Source organism: Stenella coeruleoalba, assembly GCF_951394435.1.
Source record: "Stenella coeruleoalba genome assembly, chromosome: 11".
Classification (NCBI taxonomy): domain Eukaryota; kingdom Metazoa; phylum Chordata; class Mammalia; order Artiodactyla; family Delphinidae; genus Stenella; species Stenella coeruleoalba.
Window position 1 is genome coordinate 23,314,309 of NC_137157.1, and position 18,501 is coordinate 23,332,809.

The 18,501-nt window shown below is 40.2% G+C and overlaps 1 long non-coding RNA gene across 10 annotated transcripts in view; it reads left to right on the forward strand.

The window, feature by feature from the left end:
* Positions 1-18,501, forward strand: part of LOC307193759 — a 681,048-nt gene that overhangs the window by 421,944 nt on the left and 240,603 nt on the right. For 9 of the 10 annotated variants that reach the window (XR_013830398.1, XR_013830399.1, XR_013830400.1 and 6 more), the window contains one exon: positions 9,799-9,895. The exons of the other annotated variant lie outside the window; for it this stretch is intronic. This is a non-coding gene — a long non-coding RNA (uncharacterized lncRNA). The remainder of the gene's footprint in view (positions 1-9,798; positions 9,896-18,501) is intronic. 10 annotated transcript variants of the gene reach the window in all.

Here is an 18,501-nt window from a genome sequence, read left to right on the forward strand (position 1 = left end):
ACTTTGAGACTAAGTGTATTTTAAGTTCAAGTAATAAAAATATGATCTCCACTCTATTATATGGGATTTTAAAGCTAACTGTTATGTGTCAGGTACTTTACATAGTTTATAAGTTTTATCATTATCCACAATTTAAGATATGAAAATAAAAAATGGAGGCTCAGAGAAAATTAAGTAACTTGTCCAAAGTCAATTGTCAGAAAGGAGTGGAGAAAGAGTAAAACTTAAGTATTTCCAGATCTAAAGTCCAGGTTCTTATATCTCACCATATCACCTCTCTAATATTTAATAAAGATTAAAAGCAGCATTTGAATTTTTAGAATATGATTCTATTAGAATATTTTATTATTTTTTCTTTAAAAATGGTGCTTTTTAAAATTCACCCTGATAAATCTACCCTTACAAGGTAATGTTACATTGCCATCTCCAGCCCCAGCCCTGCCCCCAGTATTTGTTTAGCATTTACATAATCAGGAATACAGCTAAAGAAAGGGGTTTGACCAGTAAAAGGAAACCACATGGCTTCACTTCGGCTCAGGAACTTTGCTTGTGGTACAGTATTTCTGCTCCTCGCTCAAATTTTAACAGCTCTGAATTTTTGCCAAATTCTAACATGACCATTATGTGGTCTCCCAGTCCATAGCAGCAAGTGGTGAGGATGATGAAGGCATATAACTGCAAGAAATCATAGCTGCCATGTTTTGATGAGGAAAAGTGGGAAAACTATAATAGCAGGCAAAGGGACTAAGAAAACAGTATTTAAGAGACCATTTATTGTCAGACACTAGGTATACCTGCCTCAGTATGGCATTGTTGTATGATAATTGCCTCTTTACAACCATTTTGAAGGAAGCTGGTGCATAGGGACACACATACTGATGACTTTGGGAACCAAGTGAAAAATTAAAATATATTGCAGTTCTTTTTCTTGGAAGGCAGGAAAGTATATACTGCATATAAGGGTGCTGAAATCCAAAATGGTTTTAGGGCTTCAAGGAATGAGCTTCTATTACCTGAAAAATTCATTTGTTTGGAATATGCATCCCAGTGCTACCTCTTACCCTCTCTGTGACCTTAGGAAATTTACTCAATTTCTCGTAGACTGTTCCTGTCTCTTTAAAATGAGGCTAATGGTAATGATGATAGGTTTGTTGTGAGGATTATATCAGGTCAAGTGTTAACACAACTCCAGCATGTGGTAAGTACTGAAAAAAGAGTTTGCTATTAAATTTTAGGTTCTGTCCGTTCACACTTTGCCCATGTTTTTACTTGGGTCCATGGATTTAGGTTTTTCGAGTTTCAGAGTTAAAAAAAATTCATCCTTAGAGGTGTGTTTATTAGGGAGTTTGCTTACAGTATCTTGAGATCCATCCTTGCCTGAGTTCCTTATTACTTCTTACAGTTACATGAGACTCACTTACATTTCTCATCTCTTTTTTTCTCACCAGTCACTCCATAGGGACCACATGGCAGCCATGATCTAGTTTAAGGAGCACTAGGCCAGCCTCCAGAGACCCAGATTTCATTTTGTCTCTGCCAGTAACTCACTGTGTGAACTCGGATAAGCAGCTTAACTTCTCTGGGCTTTTTTAGTCTGAGTTACTCCCTAATATTCTTATCACCTGCTTTTATAGCATTTTCTATCAGTCTTTGGAACTATTTAAATGCTTTGTTCGGATAAATTTAAATATATTCATACTGTAGTGTTTAAGTATATGGACTCTGGGGTCAGTTTGACTAGCGCCAATACCCTTTGTGAGGGTAGATGAATTACCTAACTTGTCTGTACCTCTTTCTACTTATTTATAAAATGGAGATAAAAGTATTACTTCGTAGGTTTGCTGTAAGTATTAAAAAAACTACTAGTACACCTGCAGCATTTGAAACCATGCCTAGCATATAGTAAAAGCCCGAGAAGAGATACGGAGATGAAATCATTCTTAAAGAGCTGACAATTTAGTGAGGAGATTAAAGCATACACCAATAACAAGGAGGAGTATGATACATATTCAGTAGAGGAGAAATTGTAGAGTCTGATGGAGCATGGAGGAGGGAGCAATTAATTTCTACTGAAAGGCCCAGGGAAGGGCTCATGAATTAGGTCCACTGTGGTCTAGGTATGGAGGAGTGAGCTGGATTCAAGGGAATGATTTCTTGGTGGAAGAAACAAGAGGAATCAGATGAGAAAACACAGAAAGTACCTGATATGCAGCTCTCTTTAGCTGCAGTGTTGATGCTGAATGAGGGCGTGAACTGGGAGATGAAGTTGGGAGAGTGGTCTGGGATTAGATCAGCAAGAAGTTTAGTGCTTTGCTAAGGGGTACGGAGTTGACTGTACGGGCAATAGGAAGCATTGAAGGCTGTTGAAGTGATATGATACCATTTGTGAGTTAGGAGAAAGACACATGTGATTCTGTCAAGGAGAAATTAGAGGAGAGAGAAACTGGAGTCAGAGAGGACAGTTAGAGGCCATTAGAATAGTCTAGTGAGAGATTGTGAGGGTCTAAATTGGAGAAGTGGTTGGGGGTGAAAAGAAGGGCTAGAACTGAAAGCTGGGAAAGTAGATGCTGTCTTGCAAATTCCCCCCGAACATTTTTACTTTTTCTCCAAGCTATGGTTCCTCCTGTCCACCTACCCAGGTTCTGTGGAATTCCTTCTATGGTGATCCCGCTGTACTCAGTAACTCACGTGTACCTAACCACAGGGTTGAATGGCAAGACCTCAGTGAACTAGGAAGCCGAGAGCTTTTATTCTCACTTGTTTAAGGTAGGGGATATTTTAGAAGCAGAAGACAATCACACAACAAAGAGCTTTTGTGTAATTGAGAGGCTTCCAAGCAATAATTAATCTGAAAGTCTTCCTTTTCTTATAGGATACTGAACTATTGAGAGGTGCATTTGAACCTCTTCATTATATATCTGCAGTGGATACTGTGTAACAGTAATTTTGTGGGGTGCATTTTGTAATGCAGAATCTGTTGTATGGAGACATTGTCTTTCATCATTGCCTGGGTTTATGTAATAGCAAATATGAAAGGGAACATCTAGAGCAATAGAATTAACTATTATCAGTGGCATCTATGCATTGCAAGGCAGATGTTCTCTCTACTTGAAAGAGTACACTTTAAGCAATTGAAGGTCACTGGGATTCTCTTTAATTAGTCACACCTGGTCTGACAAAAGAAGGTGAAGTTCATGAATCTGTGTGAAATGTGAATCAGAAACCAATCAGTGAGCACCGATGAAACAGAATAACAAAAGAAGATCAGAACCAGGTAGAAACATAAAGTTAACAACTTTAGAGAGACAGCAAGGCCCTGATGAGAAGAGATTGCTATAGTATGGTTCTGGGCTTCATTAATAATTATTCTGCATTGACATGTATGATTATGTAGGTTTATATATGTAGATTATATAGGTTATATAGGTTTATATATGTAGATTATATAGATATATGTAGATTATATAGATATATGCATAGATGTATATACATGGTATATATCTATGCACGTACATCAGTGATGAAAAATTCATTCAACCAATGTTTACTTAACACTGTGTGCTAGACACTCTCCTAGGTACTGAGGATAAAACAGTCAACGAAAACAGACCAGGTCCTGAAGAGCTTATATTCTAGTAGGAGAAACAGACAATAAATATATGTAGAATCAGGAGATGATAAGCTCTAAGAATAAAAATAGAGAACATGTTAGGGGGGCAGAGAATGAAAGGCAGAGGGAGGGTTGTGTTTCATATAGTATGTTTATAGTAAGGAAGGGCCTCCTTAGTGTGGTGATCTCTGAGCCAAGAATTGAAGAAGGCTTGCAGAGATCTGGGAAGGAAAAGTGGTCCAGCCAGAGAGGACAGGAAGTACAAAGCCCTGAGATGAGATGTCTTGGTATTTCTGAGGAACAGCAATAAGGCAAGGTAGTGGGAGCAGAGAGAGGTAGAGGAGATGCTAGGAGACAAGGTCAGAGGAACAGCTAAGTCTTTCAGGCCTTTGTAGGACATAGTAAGGACTTGGATTTTATTCTGAGTCAGATGGAAGCTTCTAGAAGCATATTATTAGTATGTATGCTAACCACATAGAGTTAATTTTATAACTTGCATCTAATTCTTCATGATCCTATTTTTACATCTAAACATTCCTAAAATAAGAGATGTCCCCATCTAGTCCTCTTTTGTCTCGTTTGCCTTCTTCCTGTCAACAGTGCCCCAGCACACTGCAGAGGCGGCTCTGGATGCTCTCCTGGGTTCTGCCACTGTATCCTTGGGTAGCTTTAGTAAAACATTCTTTTTTTTTTTTTTTTAATCTTTATTGGAGTGTAATTGCTTTACAATCTTGTGTTAGTCTCTGCTGTACAACAAAGTGAATCAGCTGTATGTATACATATATCCCCATATCCCCTCCCTCTTGAGCCTCCCTCCCACCCTCCCTATCCCACTCCTCTAGGTCGTCACAAAGCATCAAGCTGATCTCCCTATGCTAGGCAGCAGCTTCCCACTAGCTACCTATTTTACATTTGGTAGTGCATATGTGTCAATGCTACTCTCTCACTTCATTCTGGCTTCCCATTCCCCTGCTGTGTCCTCGAGTCCATTCTCTATGCCTGCGTCTTTATTCCTGCCCTGCCATTAGGTTCATCAGTACCATTTAAAAATTAATTAATTAATTAATTAAGTTTGGCTGTGTTGGGTCTTCGTTGCCATGCACGGGCTTTCTCTGGTTGCGGTGAGTGGGGGCTACTCTTCGTTGCAGTGCGCGAGCTTCTCATTGTGGTGGCTTCTCTTGCTGTGGAGCGTAGGCTCTAGGCGCGTGGTCTTCAATAGTTGTGGCATGCAGGCTCAGTAGTTGTGGCTCGTGGGCTCTAGAGCTGGCAGGCTCAATAGTTGTGGCGTACAGGCTTAGTTGCTCCATGGCATGTGGGTCTTCCCGGACCAGGGCTTGAACCCAAGTCCCCTGCATTGGCAGGCAGAGTCCCAACCACTGTGCCACAAGGGAAGTCCCAGTACCTTTTTTTTAGATTCCTATATATGCATAAGTATACGGTATTTGTTTTTCTCTATCTGACTTACTTCACTCTGTATGACAGACTCTAGGTGCACCCACCTCACTACAAATAACTCAATTTCATTCCTTTTTATGGCTGAGTAATATTCCATTGTATATATGTAACACATCTTCTTTATCCATTCATCTGTCGATGGACATTTATGTTGCTTCCATGTCCTGGCTATTGTAAATAGTGCTGCAATGAACATTGTGGTACATGACTCTTTTTGAATTATGGTTTTCTCAGGGTATATGCCCACTATTGGGATTGCTAGGTCATATGGTAGTTCCAATTTTTGTTTTTTAAGGAACCTCCATACTGTTCTCCATAGTGGCTGTATCAATTTACATTCCCACCAATAGTGCAGGAGGGTTCCCTTTTCTCCACACCCTCTCCAGCATTTATTGTTTGTAGATTTTTTGATGATGGCCATTCTGACCAGTGTGACGTGATATCTCATTGTGATTTTGATTTGCATTTCTCTAATGATTAGTGATGCTGAGCATCTTTTCATGTGTTTGTTGGCAATCTGTATGTCTTCTTTGGACGAATGTCTATTTAAGTCTTCTGCCCATTTTTGGACTGGGTTGTAAGACACTCAGAACTTAGTTCTCCTACCAAGAAAATAGGAGTACTCTCATCAAATTCACTTTATTAATGATTTAACAAGAAAAAAAGAAATAAAATAATACCCAAACTCACAATCTTATAATATTCTTTGTCTTTACATAATTGCCACAGGGCTTAGCATGTAGTAGGTATGCAATAAAAACTTACGGAATTGAATTAGAAAGGTAAAATGGGAGAATATGTAAAATGCTCTCCAAGTGTCTTTAGGGCTAATATAATTTTATTTGCTTAGCTCAAAATATACTCTTTCTGGGGAGCATGACTCTTGATAGCCAGAAAGTGAGTTATTTTTGTTTTCCTAATGCTTTTATGACACTCTTTTTTAAGAGTTTATTTAATTCTTTAAGTTAGAGAATGAAATGGTTCATTCTGCTTAGATTGGACTTTTGATGATGCTACAGCTATATAATTATTCCTTTCACAAAATTTCACCAAGAATCTTAGCACATGCCTTCTCTTATAAAGCTTTGCAGAAAGTTACATGATACTTCTTTTGTGTCCTTTGAGTCTAGCTTTTTTGATAAATTGTTTGCAAAAATGGCCCGGAATTCTTCCTCTTTCTATACGCATGCCCTTTTGTGATGTGACTTTGCAGCAGCTGCCCTCAAGAGGTGGTATCAGTTTCTCTACCACTTGAATCTGGGCTTGCTCTGCCAGTGGGACATTAGCACATGTGATGCAAGTAGAACCTTCAAAAATATAGCACACGGGACCCTCCCAGGCTGCTCTTGGTAACCCTGTTACTACTACTATGTGGATAAGCTCAGGCTTACTTGCTGGATGATGAGTAACATATGACCAGTTACTTTTTTTGCTGCTGGCAGTAGACAGGCAACCACAAGACATGCCAATGAGGCTATTGTCAGCTAACTGACACATGATTGGGTCTGAGCAACAACATGTGGACCAGAGATGAATGGTGTCAGCTGAGCCTAACCCAAATTGCTAATCCACAGAACTGTGAGCAAATAAATGTTTTAAGTGCTAAGTTTGGGACAGAAAAATCTAACTGATATAGCTCATATCCCTATTTGTTTATATTCTGTGAACCCCAAAGTGTATTTTCTTTTTGCTTCTCTTTTCTCCAAAACACACACTGTGGTAGAGACATAAGGCTTCTGATCATGAGTGCCAACGTATGGCAGGGGGGTAGTTTCCCCCCACACCACCAAACAATTCTCTGACACCAGCTGGGTGTCCTACAATTCAACTGAATTCTGACACCACTACTTGGAGACAGCATCAAATTCCACAGATTAAGGGCTCAGTCCCACAGGACTGTCCTCCACCTCAGATGCCACTTGCAAATCCAGGTTGTTACTTGTACTTCTGACCAACTGGCTATAAACCAGAAGTTCTCATGACTTCATCCACGGGTTCAATAAATTTGTTCGAGTGGTTTGCAGAACTCAGGAAACCCATTCACTCACTAGATGACCAGATTATTACAAAGGATATTAAAGGATACAAATCAATAGCCAAATGAAGAGATACTTAGGGCGAGGTACCAAACAAAGGAGTTGCCTCCCGCGGAGTTTGGGCTCGGCATAGTGGCATGTGGAATGTTCTGATTCACCAACCTGGAAGCTTTCTGAACTGCTTGCTTTTGAGTTTTCACGGAGGCTTCATTACATAGACGTGATTGATTAAATCATTGCCCATTGGTAGTTGATTCAATCTCCAGCTCCTTTCCTGTCCCCAGAAATTAGAGGGGGTGGGACAGAAAGTTCCACCCCTTTATCTAAGGTTGGTTCCCCTGGCAACCAGCCCCCATCTTTAGGTGCTTTGTAAAAGTCACCTTGTTAACATAAACCCAGTTGTGGTGAAAAGGGGCTTGTTATGAACAACAAGACACCCATTTCACCTTTATGGCTCTGAAGTGATTTTAGGAAGAGGACAAGAGACCAAAGATACTCCCATTGCTCTTATAGCTCAGGAAATTCCAAGGCTTTTGGGAGCTGTGAGCCAGGGACCATGGACAAAGATCAAATACATCAGAGAAATGTATTTTGGTCATCTGAGTAATATAGATATATATTTCTTTTATCACAGTGTTGTAGACAGCTAGTCCCCCAACATCCACTTTTTTCTTTTTCTTTATTAATAGACCTCCCCACTTCCTCTACCTCCTCATATTTGAGTTTTATCTGGGCACACAGCTGTCCAGCTTAGACTAAATTTCCCAGCTTCTCTTGTGGCTAAGGTGTGGTCACGTGACGAAGTTTTGTCCAGTGGGCTGTGAGTGGGAGAAATGTGTGGTTAGAAAGCTGCTTGTTCTTCACTCTCTCTTCCTTCCTCTCATTTTCCCCTCCTCGTTTTCTCAGGCTGGCATATTGAGTCACCTTAGACCCAGAGATGGAAGCCACATGTTAAGGGTAGCAGAGATAACCCACCAGCTCAGGTCCCAGAATGACTTTGCAAATCAGATCTAGTTACCCATCCTGAACCACTTGCCTACCGCTGGTGTGTTACGTGAGAGAAAAATAAACTCCCATGTTAAGTATGCCACTATATTTTCAGGTCTCTTTATTATAGCAGCTTGACTTTTACCCTAACTCATGCTTAACATTGCAGACCCAAACACATAAACACACACTGCCTAATACAGTACTTAGAACTCAGGAGCTCAGTAAAATGCTAGATTCATGCACTTATTCAATAACAGTGACTGAGCTCCTATTGTGTATTAGGCAGAAAGTTGCACAGGTAATTGCTTTTTTTTTTTTTTTCTGGTCGGGAGCTAACAAATGAGAAGGGAAAGGTAGAAAAAAATTAACATAAAAGGGAAATTAAAGGTGACGAGAACTGTAACAGAGGACTCTGTCAGGGGTGGTATCCAGAGAAAATGAAAGGATTTGGACATCTCTTAAAAGTTTGCCGCAGTAGGATGAAACACAAATCATGAAACGAAGCATCCATTCAACACAACTGTACAATTTCTTTCACAGAGTTTGGAGCCTCCTCTCACTTGTTTCTGGGTCACTGACCTTGAGCTGGGGCGGGGGTAGGGGATGGCTACTGGCTTACTGTTTTCTCACTTCAGACTTCCAACACTAGCTTTTCAAAGGGTTTTGTGTGTCGGGTGTAGGGGTGGCAGTAGGGACGAAAGTTAGGTTTAGAGGATTACTGACAATCCTGTAATAACTTTTGAAATAGCTTTTCAGATCAATTCCCATTCATTTCCAACTTTACAGAGAAAAGGGGACCAGGGAAGGATCAACAGTTATGAGAAAAACTAAGGAAAACACTTCACTCACCACAACTGGAAATGGGAGATATCTCTTTATTCTCATATCCCATTTTCTATTCCCCAACATCTCCTGTGGTTTATTTGTGTTTTCCTCCTATCATCCACAATGATTTTTATTTTATATTGAGAATATCCTGGGAAGAAGATACTAAGCGAGAAATCACTGCAAAAGTTCCAGAAGAGAACATATATAATATCTTGGGTGTTAACTAAGAGATGCTAAGCATGAAGAAGAAATTGTGTCAAATTAGGTAGTCCTGTCTGTTTTGTCTAATTGCACAAAATCTCCTGTCATGCTCATTTGCAGTAGTGTTGTTTTTTATTTTGAGTTATAATGGCCTTGTTGTTTATGAATAACTTGCCCAAATGTGGCCTACATTTTAAAAATACCTTTCATTTTCAGGATGTAGGGTATATGCCTTAATACAAATCATTCATCCTCTGTAAGCCTCAGTTTCCTCATCTGTAAAATAACTAGATGATGTCTGAAATCTCCTTTGGGCCCCAAATTTCACACTTTGAATTCCCTTATAAACGTTGATTAAAGTCTGGTGACAACTGTAGCTACAATGACAATAGAATAATGAAGCATATTAACATTAGTGTTAATGCAGTAATCAGCTGTGTTTTGTTCCATATGGCAATTTATTTCAACAATTAAGCCAAACTCCATCTGTTTTGGCATACACAATTTTTCAGACGGGTTCCTGAACCACATCTCTGGAAATCATTTCATGTTTTTCAAATATTGCTACCATCAATAAATGACAACTGTGCAGAATCTTTCTGATTAAAAAAAAAAATCACTGATGCCAAAGCCCATCTTATTTGACAAAGCGATTGTTTTGCTTATTTGACCTTACAGATGTGTTGCACGGTCTAATCAATAGACCCAGAAAAGGAAGATAGATCTCGGTGTCAGCATGGAGGGAACATGCATGGGGTGCTGGATTCTAGATCAGGTAAAGCAAACCTCAACACTGTCTGCAGTGGATTTCAATTTTTCTGACCTGAGGATCCTGTTGGGATAGGATGGGCCTCAGTCTGTGACAGAGACAAGACAAATGGTACATTCCACACATCTGGCAGGGGTGCCTTTCTTTGGCTTGGGTTGAGCTGCATTGACAGAATAGCAATAGGGAACATTTGTCTTTATCTTTATAACACTTGACAAGAGGCATGATTACTGCTGTAAGGGTATCAAAATAAAGAAAAAATGAGCTGTCCAAGAGCCCTGTTATTTATCACATTCAGAAACGCTAACCCAGACTAGCAGGATAGAAATTCCTTGTCAAATTGCCTGTAAAAATCATATTTTCCTCCCAAGATAGTATGTGAAACCCATGGATCTCACCTGTGTTCCCCATCCCCTGTTTTTGCAAGTTGGAGACAGTCCCCTCCTGGCCCAAGCTGTCCCTCCATAGCCTGGGAGTTGCCTCCATGTGGCTCATTGCATGTCCCAGCCTGACAATATGCACACCATTCCCTGCATGTACAGGAAAAACAGGGGAAAAAAAAAAAACCCTGCTAGCTGGCAGCTTATTAACAAATATTGAATGTATACAGCAAAAATTCGATTTATTCTGCAGCAAGTGTTAGGATGTCTCCAGGCAAATTAGAGCCAGAGCTGACTTTGTTCAACCCCTTTATTTATTTTCCCGTTCCTTGTTTCCTAATTAGGCAGGCTTTCTTCTGCTTCACAAACACACTCTCTGCCTAAATCATTGCAGGTCTATTGAATCCTGAGCACAATGGGCTTATACATTCATATTAATACCTTGATAAGGAGGTATAATCCACCCTTTTGCATAAAGCCACCAAATAACTTCAAGAATGATTCTAAATGCCTTTATGACACAGTATTTTCCTAGTCTGATTGTGGGGTCCTGCATGTGCTATTGCCAATGAATTTTCCAAAGAAGTTGTGAACAGTAGATGGGTCTAAGAAGTGTTTGCTTTGAAAGGCCACCTCCTTCAGTGTATGGCGCCGAAGTCTTTTTTTCTTTTTTCTTCGAAGTGTTCTCTTTCAGCAGGGAGTTGCTCACAATTCCTCATGAAGAGCAATTCAAGAAATCAATGGCCATGTCCTAAAGTTTGTTTGGAATTCAACATTTTATTTGGACTTAGCATTCTTTTGCAGGGTTTAGAGCAGTTCTCAACCTTGGCTGTCCATTAGAATCATATGAGGAGCTTTAAAAAAATGTTGATGCCCAAACCCCTTCCCAAACCAATTGAATTAGAGTATCAGAGGGTGGGACCAGGGCACTGGCATTTCTAAAAGGCTCTCCAGGTGATTCTAATGGGCAGCAAAGTTTAAAAGCCATTGGTTTGTAGGGTTTTTATCATTAGAATATATCTAGAGAAATCTTGTTCAGTCATTCAGTAAGTATTTGAATGACTACTATCCATTGGGAAAAAGACTATGCACCTTTATGTCTTGGGGGTTCAAAGACGTAAAGGAATTTCTATGTTCTCAAATTAGCTGGTAAGTTAATAGAGGCCATGAGGTTGTCATTCTTTCCACACATATTGATCCTATTATGTGTTACAAGCACTGGGGAGTCAGCCGAATCCAAGACAGACAAGGTCTCTGCTCTCATTGAGCTTGCATTCCAGTAAACACATTTTAAAAATAGGTACTGATGAGGGAATCCCCTGGTGGTCCAGTGGTTAGAATTTGGCGCTTTCACTGCCAGGGCTGGGGTTCAATCCCTGGTCAGAGAACTAATATCCCATAAGCTTCACTGCATGGCCAAAAAAAAAAAGTATTGGTGAGCTCTATAAAGAAGTGAATACAGAGGTAATATGATAGAAAGTGGCTGGGACAGGGGGAGAGTTCTGGGATGCTTCTCTGAGCAGCAGGCCTGAATGATGTGAAAAATACAGTCAAATGAAGATCTTGAGGGATTGAGTCCCGGGCAGAAGGAACACCAGTGCCAAAGTCTTGAGGTAGGAGCTAGCAACTGCATGGAGCAGAAAGAAGCCAAAGTCCTCAGAGGAGGTGAGAGTCAGAGATGAGGTTAGAGGTAGATAGGGGGCGTGAACATGCTGCACAAAGGTAACCTTATAGAGAGAAGAAAGCAGGCAAGAGTTGGAGGTGCAGATTAATGGTTCTGAGCATTAAGAGAGAAAGGACTATTGCTTTCATAGGGCCATTGGGTGTTCATAGAAAAGGTGGTTTTGAATTGTACCTTGAAGGAGATTGCCTGAGAAGCTGGAGGGGAAAAGCATTTAAAATAGAGGTATTTCTCTGTAAAGACATAGAAGGTTTGACAGTCTAGAGTATGAACAGAGAATGTCCAGCTTGACTGGAATGGATACATGAAGCAGTCATGGGAGCTTAGAAGTTGGGATAGTAAAGGACTTTGTATGTTGAGAGCTTGGACTTTATGCTAAAGACAGATGGAAACCCAAATATATTTTATGCTTGTTTCTTCATCCTTATATCTGGCCAATTCCTGCCTCGCTCCTTGTATCCCAGCAACTCCAAACTTCTCCTAAGCACCCCACATCCCATACATACATACTTACAGCACCATGCCAGTTGGGTCTTTGTGATTGTCATGCCCTCTGTTCAGAATATTTTTCCCATACCCTTGGGCTCCTCCTTGTCAGCTAGTCAATCTGCTGCTCAGTTGTTGAGTTAGCCACAGTTCCTTCAGGAAGGTGTCTCCGACCTTCCTTGTTGACTCCATAAAATGAGAGGCATATTTCCTTAAGGGCACTTGCCATGCTGGGTCACTCATTCTTGAGTGCTAGAAAGCAGCTCTTTATAGAGTGTTAGGTACTGTTCTGGGTGCTTGCGTTACACTCTAATTGATAGATGGGCAAGAAACACTGAACATAACAAATAAGCAAATTATATAGTTTGTTATAAGATAGTAAGTATGGTAGGAAAAAGTAGTTCAGGATATGGGTGTGGTGCAGGAGGGTAGATTAAAAGGTCAGTAGGTCTAATGGAGAAAGCAAAATCTGAGCAGAGATTTAGATTGAACAAGTATTCCAGTTTGCGTGAGACGGAGTCGTTTCCTGGGATGCAGGATTTCTAGTACTGAAACTAGGATAGTCCTGGGCAAACCAGGATGGTTGGTCCCTCTGGAACAGTTTGTTAATATTTGTCCTATCTGCTAGTTTTACACAGCTTGAGGATAGGTTCTATAGAGGCAGCGTAACGTAGCTTAGATTACAGGCTTTGGAGTCAGACTGGCTGGATTCAAACTATGGCTCAGCCATTTGTTAACATTGTGACCTTGGACTAATAAGATTTTTAACCTCCCTGAGATTTTGCTTCTTCATATATGAAATGGAAGTAGCTGGTACAGAATAAACAGTCAGTAAGTGTTGCTGTTATTATTATTCATAGTGCCTAGCATGGTCCTGGGGGGCAGTTACTCCTCAATAGATGTTTATTGAAGGAACAGATGAATAAATGACAATCTACCATGTACCAGGCACTGGGCTAATCTCTGGACGTACAAAAATGAATAAGGCATGATTTCTGCCTTCAAGAAGACCACAATCCAGTAGGGGAGACAAACATGCAAACATCATATTTTGTCATACAACTGCGGTCTTTCTCCACTGTTGCAATCCTTCCATGATGCACTCTTGTTTTTTTTTTTGTAGGGCATATAACCTTCTAATATACTACATAATATTCTTTTTTTTCCTACATAATACTCTTATGTGTCACAATTATTCCCACTGGACTGCAGCTTCTTAAAGGCAGGGACCTTGGTTTTGCTCATTGAGATGTCCCAAGTGCCTGGAAGAGTACCTGGCACCAAGAAGATGCTCAGTAATGTTTGGTGACTTAATGAATGGAAGTTCCGTTTCATGTGATAAGAGCTTTAAAGAGGTATGTACAAGGTGTGGATGATTCCTTCTTTTGGACAGAGTCAGGGAAGATTCCACAGACAATGTGGTGTTTTATGTTGACCTTGAAGGATTTGTAGTGTTTCTTTAGGAGGAAAAGTAGGATGGTATTTCAGGCTCAGAGGCTAACAGGAAGGCCTGCTAGAGCCAGGAGAGCCAGGAGAATGCAGGGTCATGGAAGGCAGAGAGAGGGATTAAGGGAGTGACTTTAAGAGAACCTGAAGCAGTTGAACACAGGGGAGGTTTAGGAGACGTTTCAGCATGCTGGTGGAAAATGGATCAAAGGATGAAGCAGTGTGTGGAGTGACAGTGTGGAGACCAGTGTGTAGTTACTCAAGAATATGGCTGAATATGAGCTGGTAACTTGAGAGAGGACGATCTTAATTTTTAGTGAAGTAAGATCACTTGAGCATGTTAGTAGGCTAAGAGGAGATAGCCAACAGAAGAGGCAACAGAATAGACATAGAAGAGGGCACAATTGATGTAGTGAAGTTCTAGAAGTGATAAGAAGGGATGAAATTGAGAGGACAGAGAGAGACAGAGAGTTTGCTCTTTCGTTTTCAGAAACTAGAGGTAGGGAGGAGAGGATGGGCATTTTACCACTTTTGTGGAACCCAATAATGATTCATCATGGAAGATGGTATTGTTATAGAAACTGAGTCATTGGCAACTAAATTGGATTCTATTACCTCACTTTATGTTGGATGACAGTTAAGAAATGTGGCAACTTTCTTCAGGGGAAGTGTTTAGAAAAAAATAATTTTTTTAATTGTTAGAAAACACAGAGCATTGTATTGGAATTTTCTGACTAACTCAGAATTTACAAAACACCATTTATGTTTCCAACCATTGTTAAAAATGATTGCAGTTTTTTCTTTCATGAGAATGATAAATTGAAAGAACATTTTGTTTTTAAAATTTTGAAGTGATTCAGAAGCTTCTCCAAATTTTAATTCGAATTATCCCGAGTTGCACAGGTAGATACAGATGGTGTAAGGAATTGGGATTAATGGGTATGGAATTTAGGATGTCCATGGAGAGAGCCTTTTTTTCCAAAAAAAACTCCCCAATTCCAGTTGTAGCAAAACTATTTGTGAATCGAGGATTTCAGTTATTTAGCTTTTACTTATTTTTGACTTTTGTATTACATGCGAAAATTAACTTCTAGAAATTAGGAAATGGAAGATTATAATAATGAGTAACCGGGTTTTGCAATTTAAATTTTTGCTTATAAATTTTGTATTGGGTGGGTAATCTTTATATTCTGCCATCAGCCAAAGAAGTGGGTTGTCTCTGAATATAACTATTATATTATCAGACATAATAGTCTTTTCCTCAAGGGCAATTTCTCAAACAAATGATTTCAAAATCAATAAACACCCTGTAGCCTCCTGTTTCAGAATTTACTTATTCATGAGATGCTTATCTCTCTGTAAATTCCCAGGAAGAATTCTTATTGCTTAATCTCACCATATTGGATTGAATGTTTATCAGTTTAAAATTAGTTCTTATTAAATTTTCTTGGCAACTTTGTAATCGTCTCAGGGGTTTCTCCCCTAGAGAGTTATACTTACTTTTAAATCTTACATGAGTAGAAACTCATTTTAACATCCTAAAAATCATTAAACATTGGCCTGCCCATTTATAATGGGTTGCGTTTCAATATAAGTTGGGGCAAAGGCCATATGCCTGCAAACAGTGCTTTTTAAAGAGACTATTTTGTATGGCTGCATGTTTTCATTATTAGACACTGACAGTCTCCATCACTGACAGGCAGTGACAAATTGAAAGCTGAAGCCGGGTAGAGGCTGGTGTAGGTATCTTCTCATTTGTCACCTTGAAGGCTGTTTCTGCTGTCCTTTTGTTTGGTCACAGTATCATTAGTAGCTTCTTTCCAAATCTAGGGATGTGATTGGATGTCTGTGGAATTATATTACCACATACATGGCCAGGTAACTAAAGAGGAATGGATGGTCTGCTCTGACCGCCTGGTTGTGAGAGAGGATGCCTGTTCAAGATGGCGAGCACCTCAGAAATAATGCTCTGCTGTGGGCTCATTTGAATAATCTCTCCACTCATTAAACACAGCTGCAAGGCAAGAGGCAGCAGAGTTCAAAAGGCAAGCCAAGGGAATATATTAGTAATAGAATTATAGTTTAAGCCTTAAGGCATGTTTCTGCAATATTTTTGTACTCCATTAATTACAGCTAGAACACTTTTGTCACTTACTAAAAAAAAAGTTAGAGGAATATTTTGACTAAGAAACCTAAGTAAAATGTATATGTTTTATAAAAGTGTTAGATAGGCTGCAATTAAATTTTAAGACAAACTCTGGAAGTTATCCAACAAGTCATTTCCTTATTGTATAATACAAATCCCTGGTGAGCTGGGATTAGAAACCGTCGGTACAATTTAGCTTCCAGAGTCACTTTACCCTCCACATCGTACACGGGTGTCTTCATACAGCCTTCTGTGTGAGGATAGCTCTGTGTGTGTGTGTGTGCGCCTTCACCTGTTGGGTGATTTCTGGTCTAAATCCCAGAATGCCTCTTACTCATATCCACTCAGAACATCACATTTATTATAGGGCTAGAAAATATTTAATGGAAGAGAGAAAATAGTGGAAATAAAAGGTGGAAACAAAAAGCAAAAGTTTCCTTTGGAAGGCTTCACTGGCAGTTTTTCTCCTGTTTTTGAAGTTCAGCGTCACTTTGGGCTCTTCTAGAGTTGCAGGCTCTCAGATCTTGTTTTTGCTCTTGATATATCCCCACCCCTAATCTCATCCACCACACCATCTTGCCTGGATGACTCACCAACATGACTTTTTAAGATATTAGGAATTTGATGTATTTAAATTCTGAATGGTTTAACTCTGAATCCAAGTCTATATCTTCCCTAGGGTCGGGAATTGAATCGAGTTTTATTACCCCAGGGAAGCATGTCCTCTTCCAATACAAAAGCAAATGGCTTTCACATTGTCACAGAGTTTCTATAAGGATTTTAAGGATATATTGAATTCCAAGGGTGGACAACTCCATTCTTTCTCCTCTCCTCACACACCTGCGTCAGTTGACAAAAACTGAGGGTAGTAGCACAATCAGAGGATGTAGAGAGATTTTAGTTCTCCGTTTTCTCTCTCATTTCCTTATTAAGCTCTTCCTAAGGCATGATGCAAAGTGATGAGCCAAAGAGGTTTTTTGTTTTGTTTTTCTAGGCATCTTATTCATCTAGCATTGTTTGAATAAACAGTTCTTCGCAAGTGAATTTTCCTGATAACTGAATATAGGAAAGTTTGAAGAAGAGTAAACTGATAATTTGTCATTTGCTTTCAGATTGGATCTCTGCCTCTATCTATGTGACTTTGTATGTGTTCAATGATAGGTAAGCAGTGAGTGTGGTAGGCTGAAAAATGGGCCCTCTACATCCTAACCCCTAGAGCCTGTGACTGTTATCTTACTGGGCTCAAAAAAGGGTCTTTATGCATGTGATTAAGTTAAGAATCTTGAGATGGGGAGATATCCTGGATTTTCCAGTTAGGCCCTAAATGCAATCACATGTATCCTTATATGAGGAAGGCAGTGGAAAACTTGACACACACAGAGGAGAAGCTGGTGTGGAGGTGGAGCAGAAGGATTTCAAGATACTGGCCTTGAAGATTGGAGTGATGTGGCTGCAAGCCAAAGAATGCCAGCAGCCACCAGAAACTGGAAGAGGCAAGGAATGAATTTTTCCCTAGAGTCTCTGGAGGGAGTGTGATCCTGATGACACCTTGATTTTGGCCCAGTGATACTGATTTAGGGCTTTTGGCCTTCAGAACTGGGAGATAATAAATTTCTGTTATTTTAAGCCAATAAGAATGTGGTAATTTTTTATAGCAGCGATAGGAAACAAATAGAGTAAGGAACTCACAGAACATCCAAACATGGGGCCTACCAGCCAGGCAAATGAACCTCCACAGTGTCTAAAAGTTCCATTTTTGCAAATTATCTTCTAGGCTAGTTGGAATAGTCCAGCTGCCTGTTCCAAATTCAGCATTCATAAGCACAAAATATTTAGCAGAAGGAAAACAAGCCTACTGATTTTTTTTTTTTTTTTTTGCGGTACGCGGGCCTCTCATTGCTGTGGCCTCTGCCGTTGCGGAGCACAGGCTCCGGACGCGCAGGCTCAGCGGCCATGGCTCATGGGCCCAGCCGCTCCGCGGCATGAGGGATCTTCCCGGACCAGGGCACGAACCCGTGTCCCCTGCATCGGCAGGCGGACTCTCAACCACTGCGCCACCAGGGAAGCCCAGCCTACTGATTTAAAGGCAATAGATCGAAAGGAAAATATAGACTTGGCACCCATTAGCTCATTCCTTCCTCTTATTTTTGGCCTAAAGGTACAAGTTCTTACAACCTGGATGCTCTTTATCAGAAAGGACGTAGATGGCATTAGATATGATACAAATAACGCTACTTGGCTGAAGATCCGGCTGCTGCTATGTTCCCATCTTTAGTTGCTTGCCATGTTCTTGCAGAAGTCATGAGTTGTTAACTTTGGTCTCAGAGTATCAGGTAGTCTAGCAAGATCCACACCACAGCATTCCCACCCCTAAATGAGGCTCTGATCTCTCACTGATCCTCAGGGAATAAAAGCAGCCCTAGTTTTTAAACGTCCTTTTCATCAAGACTGTTAAGTCAGAAGGGCAGAGATG